The following is a 13,427-nucleotide window of genomic DNA, read 5'->3' as shown; positions in this document are numbered from 1 at the left end:
CAGTATGTTGTTCCCAGCCGCCACTACTTTTCTAAGAGAGCCGTGCCTTCCCTGCACAAACAAGTGTCCGATAAAATCAAGTGTGCACTGCGCAACGCCATCTGTGGCAAGGTCCACCTAACCACAGATACGTGGACCAGTAAGCACGGCCAGGGATGCTATATCTCCCTAACTGCACACTGGGTAAATGTAGTGGCGGCTGGGCCCCAGGCGGAGAGCTATTTGGCGCACGTCCTTCCGCCGCCAAGGATCGCAGGGCAACATTCTTTGCCTCCTGTCTCCTCTTCCTCCTACTCAGCTTCCTCCTCCTCTTCTTCCACCTGCTCATCCAGTCAGCCACACACCTTCACCACCAACTTCAGCACAGCACGGGGTAAACGTCAGCAGGCCATTCTGAAACTCATATGTTTGGGGGACAGGCCCCACACCGCACAGGAGTTGTGGCGGGGTATAGAACAACAGACCGACGAGTGGTTGCTGTCGGTGAGCGATAATGGGCGAAATCTCGTTGCAGCTCTGGGACTAGCCGGTTTGACGCACATCCCTTGCCTGGCGCATGTGCTGAATGTGGTGGTGCAGAAGTTCATTCGCAACTACCCCGACATGTCAGAGCTGCTGCATAAAGTGCGGGCCGTCTGTTCGCGCTTCCGGCGTTCACACCCTGCCGCTGCTCGCCTGTCTGCGCTACAGCATAACTTCGGCCTTCCCGCTCACCGCCTCATATGCGACGTGCCCACCAGGTGGAACTCCACCTTGCATATGCTGGACAGACTGTGCGAGCAGCAGCAGGCCATAGTGGAGTTTCAGCTGCAGCACGCACGGGTCAGTCGCACTGCGGATCAGACCCACTTCACCACCAATGACTGGGACTCCATGCGAGACCTGTGTGCCCTGTTGCGCTGTTTCGAGTACTCCACCAACATGGCCAGTGGCGATGACGCCGTTATCAGCGTTACAATACCACTTCTATGACTCCTTGAGAAAACACTTAGGGCAATGATGGAAGAGGAGGTGGCCCAGGAGGAAGAGGAGGAAGAGGGGTCATTTTTAGCACTTTCAGGCCAGTCTCTTCAAAGTGACTCAGAGGGAGGTTTTTTGCAACACCAGAGGCCAGGTACAAATGTGGCCAGACAGGGCCCACTACTGGAGGACGAGGAGGACGAGGATGAGGAGGAGGTGGAGGAGGATGAGAATAAAGCATGTTCACAGCGGGGTGGCACCCAAAGCAGCTCGGGCCCATCACTGGTGCGTGGCTGGGGGGAAACACAGGACGATGACGATACGCCTCCCACAGAGGACAGCTTGTCCTTACCTCTGGGCAGCCTGGCACACATGAGCGACTACATGCTGCAGTGCCTGCGCAACGACAGCAGAGTTGCCCACATTTTAACGTGTGCAGACTACTGGGTTGCCACCCTGCTGGATCCCCGGTACAAAGACAATGTGCCCACGTTGGTAGACGCGCTACTTAGAGCATTCCCAAATGTCACAGGGGAACCAGTGGAAGCCCAAGGCGAAGGCAGAGGAGGAGCAAGAGGTCGCCAACGCAGCTGTGTCACGGCCAGCTCCTCTGAGGGCAGGGTTAGCATGGCAGAGATGTGGAAAAGTTTTGTCACCACGCCACAGCTAACTGCACCACCTCCTGATACGGAACGTGTTAGCAGGAGGCAACATTTCACTAACATGGTGGAACAGTACCTGTGCACACCCCTCCACGTACTGACTGATGGTTCGGCCTCATTCAACTTCTGGGTCTCCAAATTGTCCACGTGGCCAGAGCTAGCCTTTTATGCCTTGGAGGTGCTGGCCTGCCCGGGGGCCAGCGTTTTGTCTGAACGTGTATTCAGCACGGCAGGGGGAGTCATTACAGACAAACGCAGCCGCCTGTCTACAGCCAATGTGGACAAGCAGACGTTTATAAAAATGAACCAGGCATGGATCCCACAGGACCTGTCCATCCCTTGTGCAGATTAGATATTAACTACCCCCCCTTAACAATATATTATTCTACTCCAGGGCACTTCCTCATTCAATACTATTTTTAATTTCATTTTACCATTATATTGTGGGGCAACCCAAAGTTGAATGAACCTCTCCTCTGTCTGGGTGCCGGGGCCTAAATGTGTGACAGTGGCCTGTTCCAGTGGTGGGTGACGTGAAGCCTGATTCTCTGCTATGACATGAATACAGATTCTGCGCTGACATAAGGCCAGATTCTCTGTTACGGGACCTCTCTCCTCTGCCTGGGTGCCTGGGCCTAAATGTGTGACAGTGGCCTGTTCCAGTGGTGGCTGACGTGAAGCCTGATTCTCTGCTATGACATGAAGACAGATTCTGCGCTGACATAAGGCCAGATTCTCTGTTACGGGACCGCTCTCCTCTGTCTGGGTGCCGGGGCCTAAATGTGTGACAGTGGCCTGTTCCAGTGGTGGGTGACGTGAAGCCTGATTCTCTGCTTGACATGAATACAGATTCTGCGCTGACATAAGGCCAGATTCTCTGTTACGGGACCTCTCTCCTCTGCCTGGGTGCCTGGGCCTAAATGTGTGACAGTGGCCTGTTCCAGTGGTGGGTGACGTGAAGCCTGATTCTCTGCTATGACATGAATACAGATTCTGCGCTGACATAAGGCCAGATTCTCTGTTACGGGACCTCTCTCCTCTGCCTGGGTGCCTAGGCCTAAATGTGTGACAGTGGCCTGTTCCAGTGGTGGGTGACGTGAAGCCTGATTCTCTGCTATGACATTAAGACAGATTCTGTGCTGACATAAGGCCAGATTCTCTGTTACGGGACCGCTCTCCTCTGTCTGGGTGCCGGGGCCTAAATGTGTGACAGTGGCCTGTTCCAGTGGTGGGTGACGTGAAGCCTGATTCTCTGCTATGACATGAATACAGATTCTAAGCTGACATAAGGCCAGATTCTCTGTTACGGGACTTCTCTCCTCTGCCTGGGCCTAAATGTGTGACAGTGGCCTGTTCCAGTGGTGGGTGACGTGAAGCCTGATTCTCTGCTATGACATGAATACAGATTCTGCGCTGACATAAGGCCAGATTCTCTGTTACGGGACCTCTCTCCTCTGCCTGGGTGCCTGGGCCTAAATGTGTGACAGTGGCCTGTTCCAGTGGTGGGTGACGTGAAGCCTGATTCTCTGCTATGACATTAAGACAGATTCTGTGCTGACATAAGGCCAGATTCTCTGTTACGGGACCTCTCTCCTCTGCCTGGGTGCCTGGGCCTAAATGTGTGACAGTGGCCTGTTCCAGTGGTGGGTGACGTGAAGCTTGATTCTCTGCTATGACATGAAGACTGATTCTGCACTGACATAAGGCCAGATTCTCTGTTACGGGATTGCTCTCCTCTGTCTAAGTGCCGGGGCCTAAATGTGTGACAGTGGCCTGTTCCAGTGGTGGGTGACGTGAAGCCTTATTCTCTGCTATGACATGAATACAGATTCTGCGCTGACATAAGGCCAGATTCTCTGTTACGGGACCTCTCTCCTCTGCCTGGGTGCCTGGGCCTAAATGTGTGACAGTGGCCTGTTCCAGTGGTGGGTGACGTGAAGCCTGATTCTCTGCTTTGACATGAATACAGATTCTGTGCTGACATAAGGCCAGATTCTCTGTTACGGGACCTCTCTCCTCTGCCTGGGTGCCTGGGCCTAAATGTGTGACAGTGGCCTGTTCCAGTGGTGGGTGACGTGAAGCCTGATTCTCTGCTATGACATTAAGACAGATTCTGTGCTGACATAAGGCCAGATTCTCTGTTACGGGACCTCTCTCCTCTACCTGGGTGCCGGGGCCTAAATGTGTGACAGTGGCCTGTTCCAGTGGTGGGTGACGTGAAGCCTGATTCTCTGCTATGACATGAATACAGATTCTGCGCTGACATAAGGCCAGATTCTCTGTTACGGGACCTCTCTCCTCTGCCTGGGTCTAAATGTGTGACAGTGGTCTGTTCCAGTGGTGGGTGACGTGAAGCCTGATTCTCTGCTATGACATGAAGACTGATTCTGCGCTGACATAAGGCCAGATTCTCTGTTACGGGACCGCTCTCCTCTGTCTGGGTGCCGGGGCCTAAATGTGTGACAGTGGCCTGTTCCAGTGGTGGGTGACGTGAAGCCTGATTCTCTGCTATGACATGAATACAGATTCTACGCTGACATAAGGCCAGATTCTCTGTTACGGGACCTCTCTCCTCTGCCTGGGTGCCTGGGCCTAAATGTGTGACAGTGGCCTGTTCCAGTGGTGGGTGACGTGAAGCCTGATTCTCTGCTATGACATGAATACAGATTCTGCGCTGACATAAGGCCAGATTCTCTGTTACGGGACCTCTCTCCTCTGCCTGGGTCTAAATGTGTGACAGTGGCCTGTTCCAGTGGTGGGTGACGTGAAGCCTGATTCTCTGCTATGACATTAAGACAGATTCTGTGCTGACATAAGGCCAGATTCTCTGTTACGGGACCTCTCTCCTCTGCCTGGGTGCCTGGGCCTAAATGTGTGACAGTGGCCTGTTCCAGTGGTGGGTGACGTGAAGCTTGATTCTCTGCTATGACATGAAGACTGATTCTGCGCTGACATAAGGCCAGATTCTCTGTTACGGGACCGCTCTCCTCTGTCTAAGTGCCGGGGCCTAAATGTGTGACAGTGGCCTGTTCCAGTGGTGGGTGACGTGAAGCCTTATTCTCTGCTATGACATGAATACAGATTCTGCGCTGACATAAGGCCAGATTCTCTGTTACGGGACCTCTCTCCTCTGCCTGGGTGCCTGGGCCTAAATGTGTGACAGTGGCCTGTTCCAGTGGTGGGTGACGTGAAGCCTGATTCTCTGCTATGACATGAATACAGATTCTGCGCTGACATAAGGCCAGATTCTCTGTTACGGGACCTCTCTCCTCTGCCTGGGTGCCTGGGCCTAAATGTGTGACAGTGGCCTGTTCCAGTGGTGGGTGACGTGAAGCCTGATTCTCTGCTATGACATTAAGACAGATTCTGTGCTGACATAAGGCCAGATTCTCTGTTACGGGACCTCTCTCCTCTACCTGGGTGCCGGGGCCTAAATGTGTGACAGTGGCCTGTTCCAGTGGTGGGTGACGTGAAGCTTGATTCTCTGCTATGACATGAAGACTGATTCTGCGCTGACATAAGGCCAGATTCTCTGTTACGGGACCGCTCTCCTCTGTCTGGGTGCCGGGGCCTAAATGTGTGACAGTGGCCTGTTCCAGTGGTGGGTGACGTGAAGCCTGATTCTCTGCTATGACATGAATACAGATTCTGCGCTGACATAAGGCCAGATTCTCTGTTACGGGACCTCTCTCCTCTGCCTGGGTGCCTGGGCCTAAATGTGTGACAGTGGCCTGTTCCAGTGGTGGGTGACGTGAAGCCTGATTCTCTGCTATGACATGAATACAGATTCTGCGCTGACATAAGGCCAGATTCTCTGTTACGGGACCTCTCTCCTCTGCCTGGGTGCCTGGGCCTAAATGTGTGACAGTGGCCTGTTCCAGTGGTGGGTGACGTGAAGCTTGATTCTCTGCTATGACATGAAGACTGATTCTGCGCTGACATAAGGCCAGATTCTCTGTTACGGGACCGCTCTCCTCTGTCTGGGTGCCGGGGCCTAAATGTGTGACAGTGGCCTGTTCCAGTGGTGGGTGACGTGATGCCTGATTCTCTGCTATGACATGAAGACAGATTCTGTGCTGACATAAGGCCAGATTCTCTGTTACGGGACCTCTCTCCTCTGTCTGGGTGCCTGGGCCTAAATGTGTGACAGTGGCCTGTTCCAGTGGTGGGTGACGTGAAGCTTGATTCTCTGCTATGACATGAATACAGATTCTGCGCTGACATAAGGCCAGATTCTCTGTTACGGGACCGCTCTCCTCTGTCTGGGTGCCGGGGCCTAAATGTGTGACAGTGGCCTGTTCCAGTGGTGGGTGACGTGAAGCTTGATTCTCTGCTATGACATGAAGACAGATTCTGCGCTGACATAAGGCCAGATTCTCTGTTACGGGACCGCTCTCCTCTGTCTGGGTGCCGGGGCCTAAATGTGTGACAGTGGCCTGTTCTAGTGGTGGGTGACGTGAAGCCTGATTCTCTGCTATGACATGAAGACTGATTCTGCGCTGACATGAAGCCATATTCTCTGCTATGGCATGAAGAGACTGATTCTCTGCTGACATGAAGCCAGATTCTTTGCTATGGCATGAAGAGACTGATTCTCTGCTGACGTGAAGCCAGATTCTCTGCTATGGGACCTCTGTCCAATTGATATTGGTTCATTTTTATTTTTTTTAATTTTAATTTTAATTCATTTCCCTATCCACATTTGTTTGCAGGGGATTTACCTACATGTTGCTGCCTTTTGCAGCCCTCTAGCTCTTTCCTGGGCTGTTTTACAGCCTTTTTAGTGCCCAAAAGTTCGGGTCCCTATTGACTTCAATGGGGTTCGGGTTCGGGACGAAGTTCGGATCGGGTTCGGATCCCGAACATTTCCGGGAAGTTCGGCCGAACTTCTCGAACCCGAACATCCAGGTGTTCGCTCAACTCTACTTCTAACCCAGTGGTATATCACCCCTGTTAGATCCTCGCTCTTTGTTGGTGCTTCTTCGGACAAATGCTGGAGGTGCCTGAGGGAAAAGGAACCCTCCGTGGAACAGTGGAAGCTCAAAATAGACCAGCTTTATCGATTTTAGGAACTTTCCTCTTGGGAATCCCGCACACACCCAGCTTTTCTTAAGCGCTGGACCCTTTGGTCAAGATATAGATTCTCTAGACCTTTACAGCTCTAGACTAACATATATTCATACTTCTGATTTTTGGGCTCCCGCTGACTCATTAATAGAAATCCTACCGCTTATTATATTTCTAAACACGGATGCTGGGTGTGATCCATTCTGGTTACATCCCTGGTGCCTTTCACCCTACCCCCTGCTACATTATACTATGGTACCTATACATTTAGACATATGCACACTTTCTATAAATATGTCTGAAATGATAACTTGACTACAAGCTATAGTATTTGACCTGCCTTTCATATTGCTTTTATTTAGACTCAATAGAATCTCGTCAATTCACGTCACCATCCTTTTCTCATATGATGATTTTTACTGCTCACCAGTATCTTGTATCTTGTATCTTGTAACATGTTACATCCTGGTCTATGACCTCTTGTTATGTTTCATTGAAAATGAAAAAAAAAAAATATAATAAAATAATAATACACTTTAGATTTTTCCTTAAGAACTTTGTTTCTGCATAAAACTATATCAGATTTTTGCACAAGTCCTAAAAGAAGATAACTAAGTCAAACTAATGAGTCTAAGATACCAGACTTTATTCGCTTATTGAGGAAAATGAACCAATATTACATGTCTGTGAGTGGCAAAAGTATGTGAACCTTTGCTTTCGGTATCTGTGTGCAGCAACAACTACAACTAAACGTTTACAGTAATTTTCGAATAATTCTGCATATTGGCTTTGAGAAATTTTAACCCATTTCTAAATATTAAACAGCTTCAACTCTGCAAAAAAAGAGGGTTAGTCAGCACCTCCCAGTGCGCAGGTGCACGCCGCCATGGCAAAGACCTAGAGGAAAAAAAGGAGACAATGCGGCAGCACTCTGCAAATCAGACAAAGTACAACAATGCTTACAAAAATTATGGTGCTAATACTACGCTTAAAAAGCGAGATGCTTGGTCAATGCATTTTGTACAAAACCATCTAAGCCCGTATGCCAAACGTCAAGGCGATCTCTGTTACACGGGTCCTAACACTAAATACTACCTGTTATGCGCCATAATGACCGCCATAAAATTCAGGGAGTGTAGGACCCACATGCATGTTGGATCCACTCTGCCTTTTTCCGTTTTTTGTGCCAAAATGGCCTCCATTACAAGGGATGCAGGTACCAACATGCATGCTGAGCCCACTCTATACCCTTCCTGGTGCTAAACAGCTTCCAATGAATGTAGTGAGAGCAGGCCACAGCTTTATACTGAAAATAATTAAAATCAGCCTATGGGGCAGACAGGCTAATCAGGAGTGCACGACTAGCTGGAGTGCCACATCTCCAGCATTGTAAATCTGTAAAAAAAGAGGGTTAGTCAGCACCTCCCAGTGCGCAGGTGCACGCCGCCATGGCAAAGACCTAGAGGAAAAAAAGGAGACAATGCGGCAGCACTCTGCAAATCAGACAAAGTACAACAATGCTTACAAAAATTATGGTGCTAATACTACGCTTAAAAAGCGAGATGCTTGGTCAATGCATTTTGTACAAAACCATCTAAGCCCGTATGCCAAACGTCAAGGCGATCTCTGTTACACGGGTCCTAACACTAAATACTACCTGTTATGCGCCATAATGACCGCCATAAAATTCAGGGAGTGTAGGACCCACATGCATGTTGGATCCACTCTGCCTTTTTCCGTTTTTTGTGCCAAAATGGCCTCCATTACAAGGGATGCAGGTACCAACATGCATGCTGAGCCCACTCTATACCCTTCCTGGTGCTAAACAGCTTCCAATGAATGTAGTGAGAGCAGGCCACAGCTTTATACTGAAAATAATTAAAATCAGCCTATGGGGCAGACAGGCTAATCAGGAGTGCACGACTCGCTGGAGTGCCACATCTCCAGCATTGTAAATCTGCAAAAAAAGAGGGTTAGTCAGCACCTCCCAGTGCGCAGGTGCACGCCGCCATGGCAAAGACCTAGAGGAAAAAAAGGAGACAATGCGGCAGCACTCTGCAAATCAGACAAAGTACAACAATGCTTACAAAAATTATGGTGCTGCCCCATAGGCTGATTTTAATTATTTTCAGTATAAAGCTGTGGCCTGCTCTCACTACATTCATTGGAAGCTGTTTAGCACCAGGAAGGGTATAGAGTGGGCTCAGCATGCATGTTGGTACCTGCATCCCTTGTAATGGAGGCCATTTTGGCACAAAAAACGGAAAAAGGCAGAGTGGATCCAACATGCATGTGGGTCCTACACTCCCTGAATTTTATGGCGGTCATTATGGCGCATAACAGGTAGTATTTAGTGTTAGGACCCGTGTAACAGAGATCGCCTTGACGTTTGGCATACGGGCTTAGATGGTTTTGTACAAAATGCATTGACCAAGCATCTCGCTTTTTAAGCGTAGTATTAGCACCATAATTTTTGTAAGCATTGTTGTACTTTGTCTGATTTGCAGAGTGCTGCCGCATTGTCTCCTTTTTTTCCTCTAGGTCTTTGCCATGGCAGCGTGCACCTACGCACTGGGAGGTGCTGACTAACCCTCTTTTTTTGCAGATTTACAATGCTGGAGATGTGGCACTCCAGCGAGTCGTGCACTCCTGATTAGCCTGTCTGCCCCATAGGCTGATTTTAATTATTTTCAGTATAAAGCTGTGGCCTGCTCTCACTACATTCATTGGAAGCTGTTTAGCACCAGGAAGGGTATAGAGTGGGCTCAGCATGCATGTTGGTACCTGCATCCCTTGTAATGGAGGCCATTTTGGCACAAAAAACGGAAAAAGGCAGAGTGGATCCAACATGCATGTGGGTCCTACACTCCCTGAATTTTATGGCGGTCATTATGGCGCATAACAGGTAGTATTTAGTGTTAGGACCCGTGTAACAGAGATCGCCTTGACGTTTGGCATACGGGCTTAGATGGTTTTGTACAAAATGCATTGACCAAGCATCTCGCTTTTTAAGCGTAGTATTAGCACCATAATTTTTGTAAGCATTGTTGTACTTTGTCTGATTTGCAGAGTGCTGCCGCATTGTCTCCTTTTTTTCCTCCAAACAGCTTCAACTCTGTTATGTTGATGGGTTTCCTTCCATGAACTGCTCGCTTCAGATCCTTGCACAACATTTCTATTAGATTAAGGTGTTTGGCCATTCCAAAACTTTATTCTTTAACCATTCTTTGGTAGAATGACTTGTGTGCTTAGGATCCTTAACTTGCTGTCTGAGACATATTATCTTGAGATTTAGCTCATAGACAGATATCCTGGCATTTTCCTTTAGAATTACATGGTATAATTCAGAATTCATTGTTCAATCAACAATAGCAAGCCACCCAGATCAGATGCAGCATAACAAGCCTAAACCATGATACTACCACCACAATGTGGATGAGGTTTTTATGCTGGAATGCAGTGTTTTCCTTTCCCCAAACATTACGTGTCTCATTTAAACCAAAAAGTTATATTTTTGTGTCATCTGTCCACAAAATATTGCTCCAATAGTCTTTTGGCTTGTCTAGGTGATTTTTTAGCAAAGTGCATATGGGCAATGTTCTTTTTGGAGACCAATGGCTTTCTACTTGCCATATACCTTACTGTTGTTTTCTCCTGAAGGTGGTGGACTCATGAACATTAACATTATATCATGTGAGAAAGACTTAGTTGCTTAGAGATTACCCTGGGTTCCTTTGTGACCTTAATTATTATTAAACACCTTAATCTTAGCGTGGTACTTGTTGGTTGACCACTTCTGGGAGGGAAATAACGGTCTTGAATTTCATCCATTTGTACACAATCTGTCTGACTGTGAATTAGTGGAGTCCAAATGTTCCTCTATGAGGAAAAGTCTGACTTTTTAACAAGCCTTGAGACATGACAAGGAAAAATAGCCAAACCAAATATCCATCCGCTGACAGCTATTTTGGGGTGTTTGCCCCTCATCAGTACGGAATAGGATTCAGGCTGGCTGAATGAGATGCCTGTGATGTAGCTTGTGAGGGGTACTGGCTCTCAATAAAGTGCTGTGCCCATCTCAGACATTGATGGCATAACACTAGGACACACCATCAATGTCAGAAAGGAATGGGTCCCAGAGGTGAGACCAGGACCTATCTAAAAAAAAAATGGACCCCTGAAAGTAGAGGATCTGACATTAATGGTATATTATAGCAATGGTTATCCTGGAAAAAAATAATGATGACCTATCCTTATATATCGGCGGAGGTCCAAGTTCCGGCTCCCCTGCCAATCAGCTGTTTCAGGGAGTTCTAGTGAGGGCTGTGGACTCCCGGCAGCTTTGCAAGCACAGTGCCGAACATTGCATAGTGGCATTGCCTGGTATTGCAGCTCAGCCTCATTGACTTGAATGGAGCTGAGAGCTGCGACTAGGCCATGTGACTGGTGTCCCCATGTGTCAGACTCCCTGAGAATAGGTCATCAATATATTTTCCTGGATAACATATTTAATGTCTGAGATGAGCAAACTCCTTAAAGGAGACAAGCTGTGCATATTAACACAATGGTTCATGGGAAAATAATATGCCATCGCCACTAAGTCTTCGTATACAGCAGGTCTACTTAAAGAGCGTAAGTACTCCCCTCAAGCTATGTATGTGCTTTAAAACACATGAATGCCAAAGGGTTAGTTTAGTTAATGTACCAAATGCTAGTTTCAACATTTTATAAAATGCTAAGATTTAGCAGAGAATCCCAAAATGAATCTCAAGACTTATTCCACGACTAATATAAAATGTGAATTTTTTCATTAAATTACTTGAAGAAACTTGTAATTAATATGTATACAACAATGAATATTAGTTTTCTATCTAAATTTGAAAGCACAAATACTGGACCATACCAATAAAGACACTGTAGGTGAGTTACATAAAACCTGCTTACCCTGTTTAATGACAACTATAGAACAGAATCTGTTCCAGTTACTAGAGACCAGTATGAATTTACATAGCCTGTGACATCATGAGGGAATCCTTGAATGTAATCTCTGACTAGTAGAATTATGCAGTTGGAGCCGTATCAAGTAACACGCCTGAGCATTACTGAACTTGTGATAGAGCATAAACAAAAGTAAAACACCTTCTTCTGGTGCCAAGGGAACCATAGTTACACTTTTATTGCTGGCGTGATTGCTATTTATGAGCTAGGGATGTTCCCTATTATGAAATGCATCAACAACTGGCACATAATACTGCAAACTAAATATGCTAAATATTTGTAGCACAATTGTAACCCCTTAAAGGAACACTATCATCATTTGTTTCACATATTAATAGCTTATTCATGAAGATATACACTCACCTAAAGAATTATTAGGAACACCATACTAATACGGTGTTGGACCCCTTTTGCCTTCAGAACTGCCTTAATTCTACGTGGCATTGATTCAACAAGGTGCTGATAGCATTCTTTAGAAATGTTGGCCCATATTGATAGGATAGCATCTTGCAGTTGATGGAGATTTGAGGGAGGCACATCCAGGGCACGAAGCTCCCGTTCCACCACATCCCAAAGATGCTCTATTGGGTTGAGATCTGGTGACTGTGGGGGCCATTTTAGTACAGTGAACTCATTGTCATGTTCAACAAACCAATTTGAAATGATTCGAGCTTTGTGACATGGGATACATGTTCTCATTCTGTTTACGCCAAATTCGGACTCTACCATTTGAATGTCTCAACAGAAATCGAGACTCATCAGACCAGGCAACATTTTTCCAGTCTTCAACAGTCCAATTTTGGTGAGCTCGTGCAAATTGTAGCCTCTTTTTCCTATTTGTAGTGGAGATGAGTGGTACCCGGTGGGGTCTTCTGCTGTTGTAGCCCATCCGCCTCAAGGTTGTGCGTGTTGTGGCTTCACAAATGCTTTGCTGCATACCTCGGTTGTAATGAGTGGTTATTTCAGTCAACGTTGCTCTTCTAGCAGCTTGAATCAGTCGGCCCATTCTCCTCTGACCTCTAGCATCCACAAGGCATTTTTGCCCACATACTGGATGTTTTTCCCTTTTCACACCATTCTTTGTAAACCCTAGAAATGGTTGTGCGTGAAAATCCCAGTAACTGAGCAGATTATGAAATACTCAGACCGGCCCATCTGTCACCAACAACCATGCCACGCTCAAAATTGCTTAAATCACCTTTCTTTCCCATTCTGACATTCAGTTTGGAGTTCAGGAGATTGTCTTGACCAGGACCACACCCCTAAATGCATTGAAGCAGCTGCCATGTGATTGGTTGACTAGATAATTGCATTAATGAGAAATAGAACAGGTGTTCCTAATAATTATTTAGGTGAGTGTATATATATATATATATATATATATATATACAGTACAGACCAAAAGTTTGGACACACCTTCTCATTCAAAGAATTTTCTTTATTTTCATGACTATGAAGGCATCAAAACTATGAATGAACACATGTGGAATTATATACATAACAAACAAGTGTGAAACAACTGAAAATGTGTCATATTCTAGGTTCTTCAAAGTAGCCACCTTTTGCTTTGATTACTGCTTTGCACACTCTTGGTATTCTCTTGATGAGCTTCAAGAGGTAGTCCCCTGAAATGGTCTTCCGACAGTCTTGAAGGAGTTCCCAGAGATGCTTAGCACTTGTTGGCCCTTTCTGCGGTCCAGCTCAATCCCAAACCATCTCGATTGGGTTCAGGTCCGGTGA

The sequence above is a fragment of the Bufo bufo genome, chromosome 4 (genome assembly GCF_905171765.1).
Source record: "Bufo bufo chromosome 4, aBufBuf1.1, whole genome shotgun sequence".
Lineage (NCBI taxonomy): Eukaryota > Metazoa > Chordata > Amphibia > Anura > Bufonidae > Bufo > Bufo bufo.
The sequence above is the reverse complement of the archived record's forward strand: the minus strand, read 5'-3'. Positions refer to the sequence as shown.